Source organism: Loxodonta africana, chromosome 1, assembly GCF_030014295.1.
Source record: "Loxodonta africana isolate mLoxAfr1 chromosome 1, mLoxAfr1.hap2, whole genome shotgun sequence".
Taxonomy (NCBI): Eukaryota; Metazoa; Chordata; class Mammalia; order Proboscidea; family Elephantidae; genus Loxodonta; species Loxodonta africana.
In genome coordinates this window covers 23,085,837-23,109,093 of record NC_087342.1, presented here as the reverse complement: position 1 = coordinate 23,109,093, position 23,257 = coordinate 23,085,837, and positions in this window count along the sequence as shown.

Genomic DNA, 23,257 nt, shown 5'->3' with positions numbered 1-23,257 from the left:
TGTTCCATCTTCTGATAGAAAATAATATGGATAGTATCAAAGAAGTTATTAAAAAAAAAAAAAACACTCATTAAACCTTACTGTTTCTGTAATTCTGAGATGGAAAGGCTTAACTAACCTCAGAAACAAGCTTCAGCGTTCTAGTTGCACAGGAACTCTGTAATGAGCTAATGCTGGCATCTCATTTACCTATCTCCCTTTTCACCCATCAGCCTCTCCTCCAAAACCCCAGTAGAAATTAAAAAAATCTGATATGCCTTGAATTGTGTTCTCTAAAAGATATGTTGAAGTCCTAACCCCTGGTACCTAAGAACATGAACTTGCTTGGAAATACGGTCTTTGAAAATGTTATAAGTTAAGTTAACATGAGGTCATACTGTAGTAGGGTAAGACTTAACCCAGTATGAATACCAAAACCCACACCTATTGCTATCGGGTCAATTTCAACTCACAGCAACCCTATAGGACAGTGTAACACTGCCCCATAGGGTTTCCAAGGAGAGGCTAGTGGATTAGAACTGCTGACTTTTGTATAGCGGCTGAGCTCTTAATCACTATGCCACCAGGGCTCTCCAATACATACAGTGTCCTTACAAAAAAAAGGAAAAGAGACATACACTCAGACACAGGGAAGGCATCCATGTGAAGATGAAAGTAGAGATTGGAGTTATGCTTCCAAGAGCCAAGGAATGACTAGGGATATGAGAAGCTGAAAGATACAAGGAAGGATCTTCCCCTAGAGCCTTCAGAGAGAACATGGACCTGCTGACACATTGATTTTGGACTTCTGTTCTCCAGAACTGTGACAAAATAAATTTCAGTTGTTTTAAAACACCTGGTTTGTGGTATTTTGTTACAGCAGCCCTAAGAAATGAATATGCTATCCAAAACAATGCTGTACATAGAAGAATATGGTGGATGGTACAACAGATCTTGGGACATAGAGATCAGAAGAAAGTAACATCTTGTAAACTGGGCCATTGACAGGAAGAATTATAAAAGCCAGGCATATCAAAAAGTAAAGGCCAGGGTCTTCAGTCTAAGTTCCAACAGTCTGCTCTTACATTTCAACTCCATGTACAAGCTACATGTTTTTGGTGTTTCTTAACCTCTCTGTTTCACTGTTTCATTTATTAGAATGATTAAATGAAATAAAATGTATGAAAAGTTTAGCACAAGAGGCGTTATATAATAAACATTTGTCACTGTTGTTATTGTTAGCTGCCGTTTGGCAATTCATGGACAATGGCCAGACCCATGCACAAAAGAACAAAAAACTGCCTGGCCCTGCTACCTGGCTCTGTGCCATCCCCATGACTGGTCGAGGATAGGACCGTTGTGATCTCTGGGGTTTTCATTGGCTGATTTTTGGAAGTAGACTGCCACATCTTTCTTTCTACTCCATCTTAGTTTGGAAGTTTTGTTAAAACCTGTTCAACATCATAAAAAAACCTGTTGCCGTTGAGTCAATTCCAACTCATAGCAACCGTATAGAACAGAGTAGAACTGCACCATAGGGTTTCCAATGAGCAGCTGGTGGATTCGAACTGCTGACCTTTTGGTTAGCAGCCAAGCTGTTAACCACTGTGCCACCAGGGCTCCATAGCAACATGCAAACTACCACTGGACAGATGGGTGGTGGCTACACTTCAGGTGTATTGGCCAGGAATCAAACCCAGGTCAGAATTCTACCACAGAACCACCAATGTCTTCTACCAATGTCCTCTAGAAAACATTTATTAAGTTTTGGTTATAGAAACCGTCATCATTATCATTGTCATCATTTCCATGATGTTATTCCATAGCAAGAATTTAGCTTAGTAACAGAAAGAGCATCATAGAAGCTAAAACATGGAAGGTCAGAATTCTACCACAGAACCACCAATGTCTTCTAGAAAACATTTATTAAGTTTTGGTTATACAAACCATCATCATTATCATTGTCATCATTTCCATGATGTTATTCCATAGCAAGAATTTAGCTTAGTAACAGAAAGAGCATCATAGAAGCTAAAACATAGGGTTTTAGGTTTCAAATCCTTTGATGATGATACAGAATGTGTTTAGCTAGACTGGTTGTTGTTGCCCTCCCCAGAAACTCGCCATGGTCTTAATACCTCCTCCAGGATGATACAGCTAATAATGACATAATGTAATTTCTTAAAATTTAACAACCATTCTGCATTAAAATGATGAGTGAATTGAAATCAGAATCCTTTTTTTTATGAGATAAAGAATGTATATCATCTCCAAAACCAGTAGCCAATATTATACTCAACAGAGAAACACTGTGGCGTATCCCGCAATAGCCTTCAGTTAACAATTTTTGAGACATTCTGGTTCATGCAATAAGGACTATAAACTAAACATGGAGGAAAACATTCACTGAAATCCTGACTATGTTACCCTAACTATACCTATTGGAAAAGGAGACACCATCATGATTTTCCAACAACAATTTATTTTTCTATAAAACCCAAGAATTTCTACTGAGAAACTCTTAGAATTAATGAGGGACATAAATAATAAAATAAATCCCTGATGTATTTGAGTTAACTTTGGAAATAAAAATGCTTAACTGAAAGAAAATATAGATTAATTTTTCTCAAGATGAGGAAACATATTTTTAAACATAAAGTCAATGGGGGAAGTCACCAATGATATGATTCAAATATTTTATTATATTTACTTTTTTTAATTTGTACCCAAAACAAAATGACACAGCATAAAATTGGAGAAACAGTTAAGAAACTTACTGTATAACTGGGCTAAATTCCTTGATAATTAGAGAGTTAATACAAATTCAGAAGACTGTAAATATCCATCTGTATCAGTGGGCAAGGCATTCCTTCCTGGTTTGCAAAATAAGAAAAAAAGAAATGAACTATTAATACATATAGGAAAACAAATAGCAAACAAAGTAATGGACACTGAAATAATATAACTTTTATTTAGGAAGTTAATGAATATTTCATAAAATAGATACATATTAATGTTTGCAGGGGTATTCTTTTAATGCATATATTATTGTTACTAATATTTATCAAGCAATTATTGCATCAAATATTTTGCATTGAGCTTATTTATGTAAAGTATATTATTTCATTAAATATTGACGACATCCCTATGAAATAGGTGCTTATTAGTGCCACTTTACAAGGAAATGAGGCACAGAGAGTAAGAACGTGGCCAAGCACACAGTTAGCTAGAGGTAATTGGAACTTTTAGCTCACGTGGTCTGATTAAATATTCCACCTAGTTAATGACTGCACCATGCTGAAAAATCAGTACAAACATTTCTGAAAAGTGATTGAAATATGTTTTACCAAAGAGGTTTTACAAATACCTTATTCGTTAACCCCTTAATTTCATTTCTGGAATGATATCCTAAGTATTTAAACATTATGTACAAAGGCGTATGTATAAAAAAGAGTAATACAGCGCCACTTATTTTAAAAAAGTGAACCTGAACTAAATGTCTAACTGATGAATAGTTAGGTAAATTATGACACATACAATGTATAAAATATCATATTATTAATATGTGTTAATAGAAATGCTAAGTATTATGGAAAATGTTTATGACAAAATAAAAAATAAAAGCGATGTAAGAAAGCAAGGGAATAATGCAAACAGAGAGAAAAGGGATAAAAAAGATAAATATTATCTCTGTGATTTAAGAAGGAATATATAATATTTGATTAAAGTGGGCTGTCAGGTACAGATTATTCATTTCATATTATTGTTTACATTTTTCCCCATGTCACAAATATTCATTTGTATTTATTAAATATTGTATAAAAAATTTAAGAACCAGAAATGTAATATAAACAATTATTCAGTACGATTAAAAACAGTCATTATTTTTAAATGCCACTTTAAAAACCGAAAAGCAATAACCCAAAACATTTATGATTGTTCTTGGTAGTAACATTATAGTGCTTTCTATTGTTCTATGACTCAGTTTACTTACCCAATTATTTATATTGGGTGTAGCAGATTTTCAGTTTATGGTGATAGCAACTAACCTGTCATTCAAAAAACAAAAAGCTCTGGAAAAAGAACACACAAAGAGCTGAAAATACCAAAAAGAATGACCAGGCTAGAAGCTAAGAGAAAGAGAGAAACCAAAACAGCTGGCTGAGGCTGGAGGCTGCTCTTGCGTTGATGACACTTAATTAATCTGAGGGGAAACTGTCTTGGGGACTGAGAGGACACAGGTCAAAGCACAAGGGCTGTCAAAGTTGGGAGGTCTAATAGGAGATTCCCTAAATCACATGGAGTTAGGCCTTCAAGACAAATGCGAATCAGAAAAAAAAAAAATCCACCTCTTCTAATCAACTATACAGCACCGTGGAGAATTGCTTTGACTCCGTGTAATTTTCTTCTCTCTAGAAAGATGAAATGACTTTTTCAAGCTAAGGAAGCAAGTCAAAACAAAAATAGGCCTCCTACCCAAGTCTGAGTATTTGAATCCCAATTCTATTCGCACTAACCCAAATTGTGGAAAACTGTAGGCTACTGGATGTCTTTTCATTTTATTTACTCATTCATTCATTTCTTTGTATTTCATATCTTCTACAACGGCATTTCTGCCTGTTCCTGATAGAGATAGGTATGGTGCAATGCTGAAATAATACCTCCAGAACCAAAACCCAAACCCGTTGCCATCAAGTTGATTCCGACTCACAGTGACCCTAGAGGACAGAGTAGAACTGCCCCCATAGAGTTTCCAAGGAGCGCCTGGTGGATTAGAACTGCAGACCTTTGGGTTAGCAGCCGTAGCACTTAACCACTACACCACCAGGGTTTTCAGTACCTCCAGAGAACACATAATTAGTGCCTGTGAAAGAACAGCAATCATGACAAAGATGTTATTAATCATAGTGGCACCTGGATGTCGCTTCGCTTTTACCCACTGCTTTGTATAATAAGTGTGGTCTTCTATCCCTGACAAAGACAATCTTAAAAGCATTTTACAGGCTGAAGAATATCCAACCAAACTAGGAATGTATTCTATAATGAATTCCCACTAGTGCTCTCCCATCTATCTACAGCTGTCAATTTCTCTCGTAAAATTTCAGGTCTAATGTAAATATTTCCTCACAGTGAGAGACATGATCTTGAGAACCTCAAAAAAAAAAAAAAAAAAAAAAGCTAAGGTAAGACATTTGCAGATACTCATTCACAATTAACTTAGAAAACTGAAAATCAATCTCTGAGGAAGACAAAGAATGAACAGGGCAGGTGCAGGAATGACTAGATGACCAGGAAGCAACGGTTTCTAACCTTCTCTGTTTATACCAATGATTCTCAGTGATTCTTTGGGAAAGCGGTTTTGCTCCCCAGAGAAAATTTGGCAACGTGTGGACACATTTTTTGGTTGTCAAAACTGGGGAGGTGACATTGGCATTCAGTGGGTAGAGACCAAGGATATTGCTTAACATCCTACAATGCACAGGATAGCCCTCTACAACAAAAATTCATCTAGCGAAAAACGTCATCGGAGCTGAGGGTTTCTCAAAACTCTACTTGAAGCTGAGGTAATCTCTGATTGTTTTTTTCAGACAAAGCAAAACAGAAGTCATTGAAGGGTGATTTTTGTCAGGTCTTTCATTTTTTCCCAAATTCTCATGTTTCCGTGTGAAAGAATGTCCCTAGAATAATTCTTGGTCACCTCTTAATTTCTTCCCTTTACTATCTTTTCCTTATAGGGGAGAAATGACTTTCAGATTAGCAAATTTGGAAGAAGGAACTGAGCCCCTTCCCATCTTTCTTCTTTTTCAGAAACAGACTGCCCATAAAAGAATACGTTCTTGGCATTCCTTGTATCTCTGATCCCGGCAGCCCACCATAGGGGCACCTACAGTTATCCAGTTGTTCCGGGGACTCAATGACCCTATGTACAACAGAACAAAATATTGCCCTGTCCTGAGTAAGGCGTTTTAATTCAAGTGTAGCAAGCTAATTTGCTAGAGTCTGGCTAAGTTATGGGTCCCCATCATCAAGCACACTTATTTATCTACATCTTTCCAACTCCTGTGTCTTATCTCACAATTAGTTCAGAACTCAGGAAAAGAAGTTTAATCATTATATCATCTCTAATCTCTGTAATCCGTACATTCTCAAATCTTCTGGATCCCTAGCTTTTGCTATATTCTCATTGCTCCTTTAACAGTAGGGTTCATCATTGCCTTTTATATGAACTATAACAACTGGTCACATAGCCACTGCCTTTTTTCCTATGAATCTCCAGTCTACCCTAATGACGACCAGCTTAATCTTTATAGCACAGTTCTGATGGGCAGTCTCTTGTTTAATACCATTCAATGTCTTTTTCCAATTCTATATATACAAATACCCACATTTTTTGGCATTGAATTCAAGTGTCCTTTTAACCTGCTCCAACCACCATCTCAAATCCACACTCCAATTAAGTTGGAACGATCACAATTTCACTTACATGTTCTATACGTGCCCACCGCTAGAATGAAAATAGCGTGCACTTAGACTCTTTCGTGTGGACCTTAGGCCAGTGATTTAAACTTGTTGAACCTCTATTTTCTCATTTATAATAATGGACAAATAGTCCCTGGTTTTCCTTCTTATGAGAATCAAAAATATATATGAATATCCTCTGTCAAGTTGCATACAAATGTAAGATGCTAATATATTAATAAGGAAATTCCAAACTCACCATCGAGTGGATTCTGACTCATAGGGCCCCAACAGGACAGAGTAGGACTGCCCCATAGGGTTTTCAAGTCTGTAAATTTTTACAAAAGCACACCGCCACATCTTTCTCCACAAGAGTGGCTGGTGGGTTTTCACCACCGACCTATCGGTTAGTAGCTGAGCACTTAACCACTGTATCACCAAGTCTCCTTAATAAGGACATTACATAGTTCAAATGTATATTGATGAGATTTCGAATGTAGGTAACCAGCAAGGTCCCTAGTTATAATTTCCTACATTCGATTTGTAGAAAGTTAATACTAAGTGAAAATTTGAATTTTTGCCTTTTATAATTATGTCATAAATTGTGTTATATTAACTTTTTGTCTTTGCTTTTACTTTTAACAGAAAATTAAAAAAAAAAAATTGTCAGCGTCTATTTGGTGTGCATTTATAGCATTCGTATAGACTTTGAAGTTCATACCTCCTTTAAGATGAATGGATCTGGGGACCTTGAGCATTTACATATCAGCACAGTGAATAATCATTTCCTTTATTTGCATAACACATTTTTCTTGGAGAGCGTAAAGCACCTTACATATTAGAAAACTGTGTAAATTAATAACTATGTCTAAACTCAGAAACCTAATGGAATCAAGAAAAATGTTAACTTAAAGACAAAAGTGGGTCTGACAAAATTATCAGGAATTCCTCAGTGATAGTGATAGCTAACGATCATAAAGAAATTGCTATAAATCATGTGTTACCTTTTTTGTTATTGTTGTTAACTTAGATTACCTCCACTTACACATGAAGGAACTAAGAATCTGAGAGGTTGTGCGATACGTTCAAGGTCTTCTAGCTACCATATAGTAATCCTAGAACTGATCCAGTTTTCCCACCATAGTCCTCACCCGTGTCTGTAGTCCAGCTAACTCTGTAAAATTGCACGTGAAACTCTCCAAACCTACTCCTAGAATGCACCCGAAGCATCAATTCAGCTTTGTAACCTCGATAAGGAAAGTTTCAACAATACTTTGCAAATGCCTCCATATACTTGAAGTGACTAAACCAAACCAAACCTGTTGCTGCCGAGTTGATTTCACCTTACAGTGATCCTACAGGACAGAGAAGAACTTCCCCATAGGGTTTCCAAGGAGCAGCTGGTGGACTCAAACTGCGGACCTTTTGGTTAGCAGCTAAACTCTTAACCATTGTACCACTAGGGCTCCAGAAGTGACTAAGTGTCAAATTGCAAGTTTGTAGCATAGCAAATACTTGGACCAAAGTATCATGAGTCTAAGGTCAGTGATCATTGCCATTCTGGTAGAAACCTGTCTACCTACCTATCTACTTACCTACCTACCGATCTATCAGTCTATCAGTCTATCTCTCAATCTGTATGTCTGTCTGTCTATTTACCTACCTATCTTATATATATCTATATACATATCACAAATATTTATATTTATACCAAAAATAGAAACATATGCTTATACTTATATAAATATATATATTTATAACAAAAATAAGGAGAATTTGAATATAGCTCTCACAAATCTAAGCACAGGGCTTTAATCATAACCTGAGGTCAAAGTGATCATCAAAAATGAATCTACACTGTTGTGATAGTTGTGAATTATTTGTAGTTTGATCTGTTATAGTTGCATGTAATGTGCTGTCATTTGCTTAAATATCATCTATAGTCCATCTCTGTTCTTTTGATAGGTTTATAAAAAAATATAGATGTTTAAGGGGAGAAAATGCGACAATCAAAGCCAAGGCTTTAGTCAAAACCATGGTACCTAGATGAAGTATGCCTTAGGAGCTGCACCCTTGGTTTTCTGGAAGCAGATGCTGAGTCAGAGTTTGGGGTTCAAGAGGTTTTTAAGAATTGACACCTGTGAAGGCAAGTGGCAGGAGCAGGATTGGGTAGTGGAAGAAGTAGAACTGTCATGCAGGTGAGACAAAGCCTGAACAACCAGCAGGACATTTGGGAGAGAGTGGTGCTTTAGACTTGTCCTGGATCAGGCCAAAATGGCTGGGCCTCTACCCTTGCCTCGCGCAGTCACGCATGTAAGTGCCCTGGAAGGGTGGGACTGGAGGTAAGACAAGGCTGTGAAGCTGAGGCAGACGCTAAAGTATCTGACCTCACCCCCTACAGCTGGGCGGCAAGGATTCTCTCTCTTTGCAGTGTCATGCCGAGAGCCTGAGGCAGAAAGAAAAATCAGTAGTACTGACCTTGCCTTCATTTTAAATGTTGACATTTGGCTCATCTGTTGATATTTGGTTCACGTGTTAATATTTCGTTATGGATTTTTTTGCATTAATTTTGATTTTTAAAAATGTTGTATTAAAATATATTTATCTTGATTACTGAGTATTGGCACCCCCTTAAATATTGCATGTCTCCTCCCAGCCTTATCACTTCATCTACCAAGTTCCTTAAGAGAAGCGACTAGCAAAAGCTATCTATCTTTCCATGTGTCTCCTTTCCCAGAAGGTACGTTGTTTTCCAGAACTTTCAGTCCAGTAGGGATATAATAGATGACTTTTTATAGCAGAAAACTATGTTGAATAGAAGCTCAGAAGAAATGACTTCATGCCCTATTTCTACAAGTGATGAAGAATAAATGATTCTACTTCCTCAGTAGATTTCCTATGATACCTAGCCTCCCAGTAGTCACATGACTTGAAGTAATTTAAAAGAGGTAGATGCCATGTGGCTTAAAGCATATTAGGGAATTTTATTGGCCACATAGCATCCACAGTATAAATGGGTGTCAGGTAAAGTGTTGATATAAGCCTGAGAAATAAAAAAATTTGCACAATGATTTTAGAAGAACCAATATTAGAATATTTTCTAGATGCCTTCAAATTCCATTTGATTCATCGTCAAGCCAACTCACATTAAGTAGCAAGAGCAGAATTTTCTGATGCCATCTATTCAAGTCCTTTCTTTCTTTTATATAATATTATTTTCAAAGTCACAATAAAGCGAACATGATAATCCAAAGCATAGGATATGTGTTAATTCCATTGAGGATGAATGGACAATATTTGAGATAAAATAATTTTGAAACACTTCCCAGTTCAGAGTCCCTTATGAGAAAGGCTATCTCTTTCTCTTGCTCCTCAGCCTCTAATAAGGCTTACCCGTAAGGCTACAGTCAGAAAGAAAGACATACCTTGTGTATATAGTAAGAGAAAAGACAAGACAAATGCATCTTTTCTACCTAACAGATCTGGGGAGAAGATTCCATTTAGCTAGGAAAGCAGAAGGTAAGGCATGTCTGCCCGCCTTCCATCTCCAGACCAAGACTCCAGAGGAGAGAGATGTGTTGGAGATCTTAAAGGAAGTACTAAAGGTAGACAGCACACTGAGGGGAGACCACTGTGTGTATCAGTCCCTTACCAGCCTGGAGCAACACCAGCCAAGTGTACCTACAGTGTAGCCCTGTTAGAAAAGCAAGAGTTTCTGTTGGCTTTCTCAATAGGGTGAGCATCTGTCCTGGTTCTCTCTGAGCTTTCCTGTTTTCAGCACTGAAATTCCCACTGTCTAGGAAACCCCTCAGCCCCAGGCAAAGCAAGATGGTTCATAGAGGGGTAGGGCAGATTGTTGTTGTTGTTAGGTGCTGTCCAGTCGGTTCCAACTCATAGTGACCCTATGCACAACAGGTCGAAACACTGCCCGGTCCTGAGCCATCCTCACAATAGTTGTTATGCTTCAGCTCCTTGCTGCAGCCACTGTGTCAATCCACCTCGCTGAGGGTCTTCCTTTTTCCGCTGACCCTGTACTCTGCCAAGCATCATGTCCTTCTCCAGGGACTGATTCCTCCTGAAAACATATCCAAAGTATGTAAGATGCAGTCTCACCATCCTTGCCTCTAAGGAGCATTCTGGCTGTACTTCTTCTAAGACAGATAGGTTCGTTCTTTTGGCAGTCCATGGTATATGCAATATTCTTTGCCAACACCACAATTCAAAGGTGTCAATTCTACTTCGGTCTTCCTTAATCATTGTCCAGCTTTCACATGAATATGATGCGATTGAAAATACCATGGCTTGGGTCAGACGCACCTTAGTCTTCAAGGTGACATCTTTGCTCTTCAACACTTTAAAGAGGTCCTTTGCAGCAGATTCACCCAATGCAATGCGTCTTTTGATTTCTTGACTGCTGCTTCTATGGCTGTTGATTGTGGATCCATGTAAAATGAAATCCTTGACAACTTCAGTCTTTTCTCCGTTCATCATGATGTTGCTCATTGGTCCAGTTGCGAGGATTTTTGTTTTCTTTATGTTGAGAGAAAACCCTGGTGGCATAGTGGTTAAGTGCTATTTAACCAAGAGGTCGACAATTCAAATCTGCCAGGCACTCCTTGGAAACTCCATGGGGCAGTTCTACTCTGTCCTATAGGGTCACTATGAGTCGGAATAGACTCAACAGTAGTGGATTTGGTTTGGTTTTATGTTGAGGTGCAATCCATACTGAAGGCTGTGGTCTTTGATCTTCATTAGTAAGTGCTTGAAGTCCTCTTCACTTTCAGCAAGCAAGGTTGTGTCATCTGCATAATGCAGGTTGTTAATGAGTCTTCTTCCAATCCTGATGCCCCATTCTTCTTCTCGTATTATTTGCTCAGCGTACAGATTGAATAGGTATGGTGAAAGAATACAACCCTGACGCACACCTTTCCTGACTTTAAACCATGCAGTATCCCCTTGTTCTGTCCCAACAACTGACCCTTGATCTATGTACAGCTTCCTCATGAGCACAATTAAGTGCTCTGGAATTCCCATTCTTTGCAACGTTATCCATAATTTGTTACGATCCACACAGTCGAATGCCTTTGCATAGTCAATAAAACACAGGTAAACATCCTTCTGGTAGTCTCTGCTTTCAGCCAGGATCCATCTGACATCAGCAATGATGTCCCTGGTTCCACGTCCTCTTCTGAAACCTGCCTGAATTTCTGCCAGTTCCCTGTCAATATACTGCTGCAGCCGCTTTTGAATGATCTTCAGCAAAATTTTGCTTGCGTGTGATATTAGTGATATTGCTTGATAATTTCCACATTTGTTTGGATCACCTTTCTTGGGAATAGGCATAAATATGGATCTCTTCCAGTCAGTTGGCCAGGAAGCCGTCTTCCATGTTTCTTGGCATAGATGAATGAGCACCTCCAGCACTGCATCTGTTTGTTGAAACATCTCAATTGATATTCCATCAATTACTGGAGCTTTGTTTTTCACCAATGCCTTCATAGCAGCTTGGACCTCTTCCTTCAGTACCATCGGTTCCCGATCATATGCCACCTCTTGAAATGGTTGAACATCGACTAATTCTTTTTGGTATAATGACTCTGTGTATTCCTTCCATCTTCTTTTGATGCTTCCTGCGTCATTTAATATTTTCCCCATAGACTCCTTCACTATTGCAACTCAAGGCTTGAATTTTTTCTTCAGTTCTTTCAGCTTGAGAAACGTCAAGCATCCTTTTGGTTTTCCATCTCCAGCTCTTAATGCAGATTACAGCTGACTTAAAAGCTTTTGTCTTTCCATGGTATAGACCATAATTGTGTTGAGAGGAAACCTCATGGCAGTTTCTCTGTCATGGACAGCTGAGACCAGGGGCAATACAAGGATGTGGCAGATTTCAGAAGTTATGTGGAACCAAATAAAATCTCAGGTGAGAGAGTCAGGTAAGTAGCGGTACCAGGCCCTGTCTAATATGAAAAAGAATGGATCAAAAGTTATACCACTGAGAACAGCCATCTAAGATACTCCACTGATCTCACCCTTCAGGTGAAAGGAAGAATGAAGAAAATTAAAGATATAAGGGAAAGATTAGTCCAAAGGACTAATGGACCACATCTACCATGGCCTCCACCAAACTGGGTCCAGTACAACTAGATGGTGCCCAGCTACCACCACTGACTGCTCTGACAGGGATCACAACAGAGTTGGAGAAAAATGTAGAACAAAATTCTAACTCACAAAAACAGACCAGACTTACTGGCCTGATAGACGGGAGAAACCCTGAGAGTATGGCTCCCGGACACCCTTTTAGCTCACTAATGAAATCACTCCCAAGATTTACCCTTCACCCAAAGATTAGAAAGGCCCATAAAATAAAATGAGACTGAAGGGGCACAACAGCCCAGGGACAAGGACTAGAAGGCAGGAAGGGACAGGAAAACTGGTAATAGGGAACCTAAGGTCGAGAAGGGAAAGTGTTGACATGTCGTGGGATTGTTAACCAATGTCATAAAATGTGTACTTAAAAAAAAAAAAAAATTGTACCAGTGAAAGCCTTTAGCAAGTAACACCACAGACTAAGCTGTGAGCCTGCTGATGAAAGACACCCCCAATCAAGAGGACTCGCAGATTGCGTACGGATTTGATGTCCCCTAAGGAGTCTTTTTTTTTTTTTTTTTTTAAGGAGTCTCTGGAGCCCTGGTGATGCAGTGGTTAAGGGCTTGGCTGCTAACCAAAAGGTCAGCAGTTAGAATCCACCAGCCACTCCTTGGAAACCCCATGAGGGAGTTCTACTCTGTATTACAGGGTCACTATGATTTGGAATCAACTCAATTGCAATAGGTTTGGATTTTTGGGGGCGGGGGGAAGGAGTCTCTAAAGAGCCCCTGTGGCACAGTGGTTAAGCACTCAGCTACTAACAGAAAGGTTGGTAGTTAGAACCCACCAGCCACTCCATGGGAGAACGATGTGGCAGTCTGCTTCTGTACAGCCTAGGAAACCCTACGGGACAGTTCTATTTTGTCCTATAATGTTGCTATGAGTCAGAATCGACTTGACAACAATGGGTTTGGTTTTTGGTTATGAAATCCCTGCCACTTGACAAGTAACCCACAGGTTGGAGGTTCAAACCCAACCAGAAGTACCACAGAAGAAAGGGCTGGCTATCTGCTTCTGAAAAGCCACAGCCTTGAAAACACTACGGCATACAGGTCTGCTCTACACACACGGGGTTGTCATGAGTTGGAACTGGCTAGACAGCAATTAAAAACAACAACAAAAACATTTTGATTATATAGAATCAGCATCTTGCCAAGTTTGCTTTATCTTTCTTTCTTGCTGTAGCATTTTAAAGTTAATTAAAAACATCATTACATTTTACCACTAAATATTTTTTATGCATCTCTAAAAATCAGGACACTTTCTATGCATCTTTTGTATAATTATTATACCGTAAAAGCTAATGATACTTTAGTAGCACCTAATACTTAGCCTATTTTTTATTCCTGAATTGTCCCCAATGTGTATGTGTATCAGGTTGTTCAAACCAGAATCAAATCAAGAACATCATCAACTACGTTTTGTTATTCTTCAAAGGTCTTTATAAATTAAAAGAATCCCACCAGCCATTTCCTTTTATACCTTTAACTTGTTGAAGAAACCAGGGGTTTTCCTGTAGAATGATCCAACATTTAGGTTGAACCCCTTGTCTTAGTTATCTAGTGTTTCTATAACAGAAATACCACAAGCGGATGACTTTAACAAACAAATTTATTCCCTCACATTTTAGGATGCTAGAAGTTCAAATTCAAGGTGCCAGTTCCAGGGGAAGGCTGTTTCTGTCAGCTCTGAGGAAAGGTTTTTGTCATCAATCTTCCGCTGATCTAGGAGCTTCTTAGCGCAGGGATCCAGGGTCCAAAGGACATGCTCGCTCCTCGCTCTACTTTCATGGTGGTATGAGGTCCCCGTCCCCCTGCCTGCTTCTCTCTTTTATATCTCAAAAGAGATTGACTCAAAATACAACCTAATCTTGAAGATTGAGTCCTGCTTCATTAATGTAACCACCTCTAATCCTGCCTCATTAGCATCATAGAGGTAGAATTTACAACACATAGAAAAATTATATCAGATGACGAAATAGTGGACAATCATACAGTACTGGGAATCAAGGCCTAGCCAAGTTGATGCACATTTTTGGGAGACATGATTCAATCCATAACACCCCTTTAACAAGAATACTTTGTAGCTAATGCTGTGTGTTTTATATTGTATTATATCAGAAGGTACATGTATTTTGTTTGTCCTATTACAAGTGATACTAAAATTGATTACCATGCTAAAGAGTTTGAAAAGTTACTCTTTGTCTTAGCAGCCAGATACTCTATGGGTTGATTTTCTGTATCCATGCAAATATCTAGTTCTTCAAATTTCACTTCATTGTTTTAGTACCCATTGATGATCCTTGCCTAAATAAAATATGTTATTAGGATTGTAAGTCATTCAATCTCTTTTGGGTAAAGACAAATCTTACAAAACTTTCTCCCTTCATACACACATAAGCCTGTTGCTATCAAGTCAATTTTAATACATAGTGGATCTACGGGACAGACCAGAAGTGCCCTACAGTGTTTTCAAGGCTGTAGTCTTTTTTTTTTTTTTTTTAAGTCTTTACAGAAGCAGACTACCAAATCTTTCTCCCAAGGAGTGGCTGGTACATTTGAACCACCAACCTTTCAGTTAGCAGCCGAGCCCTTAGCCACTGCACCACCAGGGCTCCTTCATACACACACATATTTTTTCCCCAAAATGATATGTAAGTACATGAGAAAGCTTACCATGTTCTTGAAGTAAAAAACAATTCAAAAAGTCAAACCAGTTGCCGAGTCAATTCTGACTCATGGCAACCCCAAATGTGTCAGAGTAGAAATGCGTTCCATAGGGTTTTCAATTGCTGTTATCTTTTAGAAGTAGATCTCCTGGCCTTCCTTTTGAGGTGTCTTTGGGTGGATTTGAGCTGTCACCCTTTTAGTTAGTAGCCAGTTATTTAACCCTTTATACCACCCGAGGATCCCTAACCAAAATACTGAAGAAGAAAATACAGACTAACCCATTTACCAATCATATAATTTAGTAATCATTAATAATTAATAATCTTTAGTGATCAAAATGCTAATAATAACTTTTAATGATTATCAAAGTGTGTTTTTTCTATAAAGTTGAAGTTTCTCATAACAAAAGGCCAAATAACTTGCAGATTTGACTTGAATTTTAAGAATGGTTTAAAATTAGTTTGTGTGCGTTTGTGTGTGTGCTTGGTATTTTGATTGTTTAGTGAGTGAGGGTTCATGAGATAGATCAGTTAGATGAAAGAAAGGAAGAAAGGGGAGAGAGGGAGGGAGGGAGAGAGAGAAAAAGAAAGAGAGAAAGAACATCTTATTTTGGGTGCAGTGTGAGTTCTTCTGAAGCTATACTACTTAAAAATAATTATAAAACTGAAGTTACACACACACACACACATATGCTGTGGTTAAGTGCCATTGAGTCAGTTCCCATTCATAGCAACCCTATACACAACACAATGAAACACTGTGCGGTCCTGTGCCATCCTCACAATCTTTGCTATGTTTCGGGCATCTTATCAGGAGAGACCAGTCCCTGGTGAAGGACATCATGCTTGGTAAAGTAGAGGCTCAGCAAAAGAGAAGAGGACACTCAACAAGATGGACTGGTACAGTGGCTGCCATGATGGGCTCAAGCATAGCAACATAAATACCATGGAAACTCCATGTTTTCTGAGCCTTCTGCTTCTCCTGAGAAGGGAACCACCTTCCAGGCTCCTCTCGGATACATTCAGCATCAGTCACTGCCATCTGCATTCCTTACAGATATCTCAACAGTTAGAATGTCCTTTGGGCACTGGAAACCCCCATGAGTTTAAAATTAAATTCAACCTAATTATCTCTACTGATAAAATCCTGTTAATTTGTAAGTTATTGTGTTAAATGACTAGCACAGCGTTGGAAACACAGTAGATTTTTAACAATAGTAGTTATTACATTATTATAACTATTAATATCCTTTTTGTTATTGACTCACACCTTTAATTTATACTATTTCTCTCCATACTTAATTCAACGATTCTCTAGTGTCTGCCACACATATATCCCAGGCTATCTAGCCTTTTTTTCATTTCTACTGCCATCACACCTTCGTTAATTCTAACCTATTATTTCTGAGTTTTCCCAACAATATTTTACCTTGGATTCATACTCTATATATGGCTTTGTGCCTTGCCACTTCATGCCAAGGTAGAATGTAGCTTAGCACAGTGCTTAAGAGCTTGGGCTGTGAAGTTAGACTGTCTCAGTTAACCCTTTGTTGACCCGATTATTTTCTACTTTGAATTTTTTGTGGATGCCATGTGTTTTCATTAATGGGAGCATGCTGAATCATTGAGTGTGTCTGAATTTTTGGTGGGTAACATGGATTTTTTTTTCTTGCCCTCTCCCACAAGCCTACCCTAAGTGTTTAGTGGTACACATGAAGTACCACTAATTATACCCCAGAGTCCTCACTGGGGTCTATATATGTGTAACATAAAAATTTTCAAAATTTCTAATTTCCCTACCAAAAATTTAGACACTTCATACAATACCCTGTTGTGTTGTTAGGTTGTTGGGTGCCATTGAGTCGGTTCCAAATCATAGCTACCCTATAGGACAGAGAAGAACTGCCCCATAGAATTTCCAAGAAGTAGCTGGTGGATTCGAGCTACCAACGTTTTAGTTAGCAGCCGAGCTCTTACCCACTATGCCACCAGGGCTCCAATACCCTGTAAAAACATTAATTTGTGGCACATGCCCATTTCTTTGGTTTCAAACAGTCGTAAAGTCTCCTGTATCACTGCCAGTACATGTCAGTGGTCCAAGAGCTTCCTAATAAACCTCAGAGGCTGAAGACATTCATGGTCTCTATATGTACCACCAGGCACGAAAGGGTTAAAATGTGTGTGTGTTTTTTTTTTTTTTTGTGCCATGCATTAAGTTAGTCATTTAACTATGACCTCATTTGCAGTGTGGTTGTACTAATACATTTTTGGCTTAAGAATTTAATTAGGTTATGCATATACATCACTTGCAACAGAGTCTGACATTAACTCAAGACCTTTAAATGGCTCCCACGGATAGACTCAATGGTTGGGATGGACCTTAAAATAATCTGCTCTCAATGCTGGGTCTCTATGGAGTTTTTTTTTTTTTTTTTTTTTAAATATGCTGTAATGAAAACTCTTTTAAGTTTGGATTGCATGGTCCCCTCAAATTTTTAAATCTTATAGATTATACCAATTTACATATCTGCTTGCAGTTTATAAGAAAGTTCACTTCACAAGAAATTGGTCAACTGAAAGCTGTGATTTATTCAATATTTGCAAAATCAATGGACAAAAAACATTTTGTTGTTTAAATTTTACTTTCCTTAATTTACAGAAGCTTGTATATGTGAGAAGAAAGCTAATTTTGTATTTGTATAATCCAAATTTCTTATCTTACAAATAAGAAACCACGTTCCAGAAAGGTGAAGTTACATGCTTAAGGTTACATAGTCATTTAATGTTCAAGCCAGGAAGGAAAATACAGGTCTTCCTTTGGTTGCATCTGGAGTTCTTTAAATGTCATGATGCTGTTTTAATCATACTTGCATTAAATTATTTTTAGGGAGCTCTGGGGGCACAATGGTCAAGCACTCGGCTGCTAACCAAAAGGTCGTGGGTTCAAACCCACCAACTGCTCCAGAGGAGAAAGATGTGGCAGTCTGGTTCCATAAAGATTTACAGCCTAGGAAACCCTATGGGGCAGTTCTACTCTGTCCTATAGGGTCGTTAAATGTTGAAATCAACACGATGGCAGTGGGCTTGGGGTTTAGTTATTTTTATATCCCTTATTTTATGCTGGACGATTTCAGAGAAGGATGAGACTATATCTCCTCCTACAGTACTTTGCAAAGAGCATCTTTCAAGTACATATCTATTGCATGATTGAATAAATATATGAATCACATGCCAAATAAACAGTACCAAAATAAATTATTTAGAAGTATTGAACAAGCCAGAAGCTTCTCACTATATGTTTTTCAAAATGAAGTCACAACATTAAATTGAAGATATATAGCCCAGATTGCTATAGAAAAATAAAACAGGAAGGGATATTTTAAAGATTAATCTGCAGGAGGAAATAAAAAAATTAAGAGTCTTACACCAGGACCTCCATCAAATGAATGCATGAGAATAGGTCAAACATGAAAAAAATGAGGAACGTATCTTCAGATTTGGGGGATTCGTGTTTCAATTTAAGCTATCTTCATACCTTGTTACGGCATAATTGTTCTTTTCTGGAAAATTACATTTAGGGCTGAGGTGCGAGGCTCCCAATTTTTCCTCTTCCCAATGCATAGAGTCATGCAGAGAGGCAGATTGAGCTTGTGAATCTTCGCGGTATGGGCAGCCTTCCTCAGTTCATTCAGCCATATTTATGGAACAGCCGTTACGTAACAGAAACTGTACTAACAAGTCCCAGGGACAATATTCCTCCCTCAAAGAGCACACTTCTCATATGAGAGACTAACATTGTACAAGGAAACAATCAAGAAGGCAGTGACAGGGTGATGCCCTAGAGGGAAACCAGTGGGAGCAGGCTCCTTAAGGTAAAAAAGGCCTCTCTGAAGAGGTAATATTTCTGCTGAACTCATAAAACACCATGTATCGCCCTCGTGAAGAGCCTGGAGAAAGAGCTTCAGGGAGAAGGAACATCAGTGCTTAAGACAATGGAGCATTTGAGAAAGGAGACCAGTATGGCTGAGTTGGGATGAGTTATTACCTGGCATAAGCGGAGATTATTGTAGTAAGTAGGGTTCACCTCATATAGGGCCCTGTAAGCTATGGAAAGGTGTTCAGAATTTATTCTAGGAGTGATGAGAAACAGCCTAAGGTTTTCAAGAAGAAGCATGGCAGTAATAAGATTTTAAAGATGTCACTCTCAAAGGTTTGTGGAGAAGAGATTGTAAAAGGATTAGAGAGGAAGCAGAGAGACCACTTAGGAGGCAAGAGAGGATGATTAAGAACCAAGAAATGACTGGAGGCATGTTCTTCTGAGGATAAAGTAATTATTGTCATAGGAATATAGGCTCTCCTCCTTCAGCTTCTATGTCATTTTTTTAAATCTAACTTTCCTCTGTCTCTCTCTACTTCCTATCTTTCATTGTTTTGCTTTCCCTCTCTAGTCAGTTTCCCCCAGTCATCTCCACATTATCATTCACCTCAGCTTGTCACTTTTTATCGGCACACCTAGGGTAGCTCTCTTTCTGGAATTCATCTGCACCCAGAGCTTCGTGTACCACATTATGTGACTCAATCCCAGATCTCTGTAATCATATCAAAAGTCCCATCTGCTGGTCAGTACTGTGCAGTCAACACCCCGATGTCATTTCTTCTTGAATCATCTCTCTGTACTTCAACACATCTGATATAAACTTACCATCTTCATCCTTCTTTTTGCCCAGCTGTGACAAATACACTTCCACGTACAGAATTACCAGTATTAAAAATGGCAGAGTCAACTTGAACTTTCTTTTCCCTCAAGCTCCCTATTCAACATGATGCTCAGTATTTTCTCTTTCCTTAATATTCCCTTAATAGTTCTCCTCTCTTCCTTTTTCAAGTTTGCTGTCAGTATCTCAGATTTGTCCTGATCATTTCTTAAAGGAATTAACATAGTTGCCCCGTTACTTCTCTCTCAGGCTCTAGTGTCTCTTACCTCCAATATAGCCTTCACTTGACTGATGCATGATTTTAATAAAATGCAAATCTGACCCTTTATTCGCATGTCTACAAATCCTTCAACAGCTTCTCAATGTCAGCAAGATAAATTCCAAGCTCCTTAGCTTAGCACACCCTCTCCTGGTCTGGCCTCTGTCTAGCTCATTAATCTCATCTTCATTTCCTCTTCTAGAAGATTGTTTAGTTCCAGCTTTATTTATTTATTTTTTTATTGAACTAGTTCTGGGTTTCCAAATCTGGCAGGTTATTTCACCTACATGGGCCTCATGCTAGTCCCCTTTATGTGGAATGTCCAACTCTCTCCTTTATTTAAGTCAGTTCTTTAAAATGCAGCTCAAGTGCGCACTGGGACAGCTTCCCTGAGTTTTCAATGTGATTTAGTTAACACCCAAGAACACCTTGTCCATGTCTCCGTTATAGCCATGACTAAATTGTTCTGAGATCGTGCTTTTATTGCCTGTCTTCCTCATCAGAACACAAGCTCTTTTAGGCTGATGTTCTTATCCCATGCTGTGTTTGTAGTGATTTCAAATTGTCTGCCACATTTAAGTTGTACCATTACTTTTTATGCGTGTTAGAAAAACGAATAAACGCTTGAAATAATTTCATAATTTTACACAGTGCCTCGTATGATACGTAGAGCTACTCCATTTTCAGATGGGAGAAGTGAGGTTGACATGGGGACGGGACAGTCTTCTTACTCTCTCTTCATGGGCCATTTTTTCTTTGCACATCACCAAAATAACTTGTCAGAAAGGGAAAGAACATTCAAGCAGTGATGGTCATTCATAGTTTACACTCTTTCCCATTTCTTCCAGCTCTCATTAACTTGTCATGGTAGGGTTATCAGATGAGCTTAACTTTTTAAGGGATGGCTTTCTGTCATTTTCACAGAAATAAGGAAAACACAAGCAAAATGAAAGTGGTTCTACTTTTTCATTTCATTTTGAGCTCAAGTAGATGAGACAGTTTAGCAAATATCTCCTTTTGAACTAAAGATCATATTCAACTGAAGGCTCTCTTAAGTTATTCAGTGGCATGAACACTGACTGTCATTATAAAACTAGCATTTTGTACATCAACTATTAAAACCAGTTTTAGTTATTTTGAGAGCACACATCTGATGTCCTACACCTGATATCCTACATATGCTGGATCTATGTAATTTTTTTTTCCTGAGATATATACACATAGTTTCAAATAAAAAGTGGAAGTTTTTAATGACAGTATTTGAGTAAGGTGGTATAAGATGTATAGCATATAGTTACATTTATACCCTTTCCCTTGGGGTATTTTAATATAATATAGTAGTAAACAACTTAGTAGTGGGCATTTTGGTTTCCTTTCTTTTTTTTAATTCTCCTGGTACACACACTGCAGCCCTGGTGGTACAGTAGTTAAGAGGTCAGCCACTAACCAAAAGGTTGGCAGTTCGAATCCACCAGCTGCTCCTTGGAAACCCTATGGAGCAGTTCTACTCTTTCTTACAGGGTCGCTATGAGTTGGAATTGACACGACAGCAACAAGTTTTTCAGTTTTGAGCACACATTGTTTGTTGAATAACCGAAAGTCACTGAATAACCAATAACCAAATCCTCCTCTTGTTTTCCTTCCTTTATTGCAGTGGTGGTTAAGCATGCATTCGAGTCATCTGGAAAGCCTATTAACTCAGCTTCCGGGTTCAGTGGGTCTGAAGTGTGGCTGAGAATTTACATTTCTAACAAGATCCCAAGCACTGTTGGTGCTGCTGGTCCAGGGACTATGAATTGAGAAACACTGCTCTAGAACAAAAGCTGAAAAGCCAAAGAATTTACCTTCCTGAGTTACCTCTCAAGAGGGGCTGCATTATGTTGCAATAACATACAACTGTCAAATATAGGTTGTTTAAAAGATCAAAGACATATTTCTCAACTCAAGTTTCATGTACAAGGAAGGCTGGTTATGATCTTCACACGTCACTCTGGGACCTAGGCATGTATTACAGTCGTTAATTGGAAATGTTGCTGGAGACAGTGACAGGTGGAAAAAGGTATAACAACATGTGCATTGGGCTGTTAAGTGGTACCACAATGGTAATGATAACATACGTCATTTTTATTTACATTCCACTGACTGATAGATGTAATTTGCTACTCCTAATTTCTAGAGCGCTTGGAAGTGCCATATTGCCATGTGCTTGGAAGGAGATGAACCTGAATATTTGTGAACAGTTATAATGGCCATCACAATAATAAAGAGCATGGATATGCGAAAGTGCAAAGTCTAGGGAATATATAAGGCGGGAATGCAGCAAATTATGTATTGAGAGTTTACCTTCTGGCACAGTTTTTCACAGAGAAGCTATATTAAATTTTGACAACAGCTCTGCGATATTTTTACGTCCTTATACGTCATGCTCTTTGTATTGACTCCGTGGTACATTATTGTCATTTTCAGGGTGAATTTGACCTTGAAGAATAGCAAATGATTCGGCACCCATGTGGTGCCCAAGCTGATGATCAAACTGAATAATAGCTTTTTCTATTCTTTTTTGGAAGGGTGAGAACAGGACTATTTTTCATTTTGTGACTCAGAATTTGGGACGATTATTCCCAGAGAGAAATCAAAAATGCATTTGACAGTGGTAGTCTAACTGGAATAATGAACTATCTTCGTGAAGACTCTTCCGAAGGATGTCTGATGTACGTGTATGTGTGTTCACATGTGTGCACAGAGAGAGAGAGGAGAGAGATAGAAGAGATAATCTACAATAAATGGAAAACTTACTATTTGAATCGATGCTAAATGTTTAAAGGAATAAACAATAAATTATGCCCATGGTTTTGTAAGCAACAGTTCAAAAACATTCCATATGCAATGATTTATGAGTATTTACATTTCTTGTGTGCTACAGATTCAGTTTCAGCAATAAAAATGGGTCGCTCAAATATTTCTCCTTACCAAAATGTTCCTTTTTAAGAGAAGCATTTCATTAGGATTTTTGAAACATGTAGGGAT